The sequence below is a fragment of the Magnolia sinica genome, chromosome 1, assembly GCF_029962835.1.
Source record: "Magnolia sinica isolate HGM2019 chromosome 1, MsV1, whole genome shotgun sequence".
Classification (NCBI taxonomy): domain Eukaryota; kingdom Viridiplantae; phylum Streptophyta; class Magnoliopsida; order Magnoliales; family Magnoliaceae; genus Magnolia; species Magnolia sinica.
In genome coordinates, this window is record NC_080573.1 from 64,715,291 (window position 1) to 64,719,712 (window position 4,422).

Here is a 4,422-nt window from a genome sequence, read left to right on the forward strand (position 1 = left end):
GTTTTAACGCTTTCTTTTAGGGTTTTGAGTCTAAATTTGTCTGTAGTTGGCTAAATCCTTTAGCTAGGGCTAAAGGGTGAAGCTTGTAGCATGATCAGGATGTTTTCTTTGCTTTGATTCATGTTTTATTGAATCTCATGGATTCTAGTTTTTATTTAAAGAATACTTTTAGTTTTTAATGGTTTGTTGTGACTTAAATTACAATAAATCTATGATATCTTTTAGTATTTTCTTTTCCTATTTTGAGATTAAGAATTTAGGAAATCATGTTGTTCACCATTGTTTCATGGGCATGGTTGAGTGATGGAATCCTTCCTAATCTTCCCAATTCTCTTATATTTGGTTGTCAGATTGGCATATTTTATTGTTTATCATTGTCTCTTGGGCATGGTTAGGTGATGAAATCACTTCCAATTGGATAGGATAGGACTCCAATTCCAATTGTGATCCTTGAATCAAGTAAAGTAACATCCTGAGAACCTATAAGTGGATCCTTGGAACCCTAGTTCCCTTTAATTAATAGTTTTCATAATTATTCACAATTACTCTATTTTATTCTAGATTTAGGTTTAAATCTTCTTCTAGTTCTAGTTCTAGTTAGTTTTAGAATACACACAAGATTAGTCCCTGTGGATTCAACCTCGGTCTCACGAGATTATTACTATATCACGACCCTACACTTGGGGTTGTGAACAAGTTTTTAGCGTCATTGCCGGGGACTAACGGTTGTGTTTTTCTAAGATTAACTAGTTTGGAATTAGGTTAAGATTAGGGTTTATTTACTTTCTATTTTTATGTTAGGATTTTTTCTAATTTATTTTTAGAAAGTAACTTACTTTCTATTTTTAGGTTAGAAACTTCCCTAATTTGTTTTCCTGCTTTTTTTTTTAGAAACTAACTTCTTTTTTTTTTTCTATTTTTACAGGATCTTAATACAGAAACTTCTAATTTGGTAACTTCCTTCTAATTTTCTCTCTTTCTATTTCTAGATTTCTATTTCTCTCTTTCCTTTTAGGTTTAGGTTAGATTCTGAAATTGAGGGCTGAGAGTGTTTCATGCCCAAGTGGGTCCGTGATAACACTCGACGTCTCTTGAGTGAAGGAGGATTGATTGAAGGGTTATCTATCCATCACATGATTAAACACCACTTGAGATCCACAGAGTTAACTGAAGTTATGACTGCCAATCAATCGGCCAATCAACCTCCAAATCCTCCTCAACTTTGGGTTGAGGAAATCCAGGATGAAAACGAGGTCCATCGAGCACCACCGCCTCGTACTTTATGAGACTACTTACAACCGACGAGGGTGTGTTCATAACCCCAAGTGTAGGGTAACGATGTAGTAATAATCTCGGTGAGACCGAGGTCAAATCCATAGGGACTAATCTTGTGTGTATTCTGAAAGCAATTAGAAGTAGAACTAGAAAAAGAAATGAATGTAAATTGGAAATAAAGGAAGTAATTGTGAGAGATTTAATTCAAAACTTAAGAATTCAAAGGTGGGAACTAGGGTTTCCAAGGATACACTTATAACAATCAGGGAGATCTATTACTTGATTCAAGGACACAAATGGAATCGGAGTCATATCTTATCCAGTCGGAAGATATCTCAATAAAACCAAATCTGAACTTCCTTTGATCTAATTCTCAATGGATAAGAGTTGTAAGAACTGGAAGTGATTCCATCACCTAGGCATGCCTAGGAGACAATGGCAAACAACAGGATATACCAATTCCACAATCAAACATAGGAAGATCATGAAGATTAGAAGAGATTTCATCATCCAACCATGCCCATGAGACAATGGTGAATAACAGGATTTCTTAATTTCACCATCTCAAGGCATGAAAAGAAGATACTCAAAGCTATTGCAAATCTATTGTAATTTGAGTCACAACAAACCATTTAGAACTGAAAGTATTCATTAAGAATCAAATTAGAATCAAAGAGAATTCAACATAAATATGAATCAAAGAAATAGAAAACATCCCATCACGCTACAAGCTTCACCTCTTAGCCCAAGCTAAGAGGTTTAGCCAACCATAGACATGATTGGATCTAAAACCTTAGAAGAAAATATGAAAAACTAAGGAAGAAAGAAGAAAAACGCATAGCGACGGCTCTCCGCCCATGTGCTTCGCTCCTCCAAATCCTAGATGGATGCCCAGGGATGCCCTGGGGACTCCTATTTATAGTTGTGTAACACCTCCTTTCGCACCTCCTTGGAAAAATCTAGAAACTGCCTCAAATTTACGCACTACGTGTAATTCCACGCAACTCTGTGCAAGTGGTTTGATGACATTGAACTACCCTCGATGTCATCGAAGGTGACTTTTATACGTGCTCTTTCCGTGCTGCGTAACTTTTTATGTCATCGAACCTACCTTCGATGTCGTCAAATGTGTCTTTGATGTCATCGAGTGTTGTTCGAGGAATCGATAATGCGTTCAAAACAGTCCAATGAGTTAATTCAATTTCTTCAATAAATTCGATGTCATCAAACATGTCTTCAATATCATTGAGGAGGCCTTCGAGTAATCATACATTGTGCCCAATGTCTCCAGCGAGTTTTGCTAAAAATCAACAGAAAATTTGATGTCATCAAACTGGATACGACGTCATCGAGCAAGGCTTCGAGTCATCGAAAAATGTCTTCAATTTGTCCAGCAACCAACTCGATTTTCTTTCATAAATTCGATATCATCACCCGCGTTCGATGTCATCGAATGGTAGCTACGATTTCATTGAACGATGTTCGATGACACAATAAATGTGAATTCTGCAGTTGTTCTTTTGACTTCTTTCCTTCTTCACTTGGTTTCCTAGAATCTTAGGACCTTGAAATCTTCAATCTTTGTCTCTTATGATCATTCTTTGACTTGGTGATCTTTGAGCATTAAATTCATGCTTTTAGCACCTTTTCCAATCGAAGCTCTTAAATTCACCTTACAACACAAACATGAGTAAAATAGGCATTAAGCAATATCATATTCATAAAACCAACATATAAATGAGGGATAATATGTAATATTTAACCCTCAATAGGATGAGCACCCCTTCCTGTATGGTCTTTCTAAAAAATACAGGAAACACAGATATTGAGCAAGGAGTGATCCAACTCCTTCCATAGTTCCTTAAACTTGAATCTGAAAGTCCATATCTACATTTGAAAGAGTTTAACGAGATTATAGCCACTTTATACTTTCCTAATGTGTCTGAGGACACAGTTAGGCTGAAACTCTTTCCTTTCTCCTTAAAAGAAAAAGCTAAGACGTGGTTGCACTCACTACGTCCGCGATCTATTGGCACATGGAATGACATGATAAGGGAGTTCATAAAGAAATTTTTTCCATGTCATAAGATGAACACTATCAGGAAGTCAATCATAAACTTCATCCAAAAGGAAGATGAAACATTCTTCCAATGTTAGGAGCGGTTCAAGGATCTCATCAGTTCATGCCCACAACACGATTTTGAAACATGGTGCATAACAAATTTCTTCCATGAAGGACTAACATCTTACATGCGCCAAATCATCGAGATGATGTGCAATGAGGAATTCATGAACAAAAATATCGATGATGTGTGGGATCACTTTGACAAACTTGCTGAAACCGCATAATCATGGGACATCTCCCCAAGACCTAGCACCACATCTAAGCCTATTCAACCAAAGGAGAGGGGTGGAATATATTTGTTAAAAGAGGACGATGATATAAATGCTAAAGTGGACGGTCTCGCAAAGAAGCTCGAGGCCATGGAACTTAAGAAGGATAAGGCTAAGGAGTTGCTTATGGTATTTGTGCTTGCAACATACACACAACTGAAAATTGTCCAATGATACCTACTTTTCAGCAAGTATTGAATGAGAAATCAAATGTTGTAAATAACTACCAGAGGCCTTTCAAAGGAACCTCCTCCAATACATACAACTCCAGTTGGGGAAATCATCCAAATTTCAGTTGGAGGAATGGACAAACTGCTACTCCTCAAGGGATCCTTAACCAATTTCTGGAACAAAGGAAACCTCAAGAGGACCTGGTTCTAAAACATATTCAAGATCAAGAGCTATTCAATCAAGACTTCAAATCTGCATTGGGAACCCTTGCGTATTTCATTCAAAAGATAGAGTCACACTTAGCGAATGGGGAGAAAGGGATGCTTCCAGCCCAACCTCTCCCCAATCCAAAACCACAATATGAGATTAGTGGCTCAAGCTCTACAAATCAACTGGAATAAGCTAATTCTATCACCACTCTTATGAGTGGGAAAACAATTGACAAATCTATTCCGGTAAATGCTTAAAAGCCTAAGGACCCAAAAGTAGATGAGACGGATAGACCAAGCAGTGCACCAGATGAGTTAGAACCGGAACTTCAAAGCAAACTAGTTGCACCATTCCCCCAAAGATTAATTGCAC

At 37.2% G+C, this 4,422-nt stretch overlaps 1 non-coding gene across 1 annotated transcript; it reads right to left on the bottom strand.

The window, feature by feature from the left end:
- Nucleotides 1-3,369: 3,369 nt before the first annotated feature.
- LOC131222887 (small nucleolar RNA R71) lies at nucleotides 3,370-3,476 on the bottom strand. Its single transcript, XR_009160219.1, has one exon. It is a non-coding gene; the product is annotated as a small nucleolar RNA R71 (small nucleolar RNA).
- Between the last annotated feature and the right edge of the window lie 946 nt (nucleotides 3,477-4,422).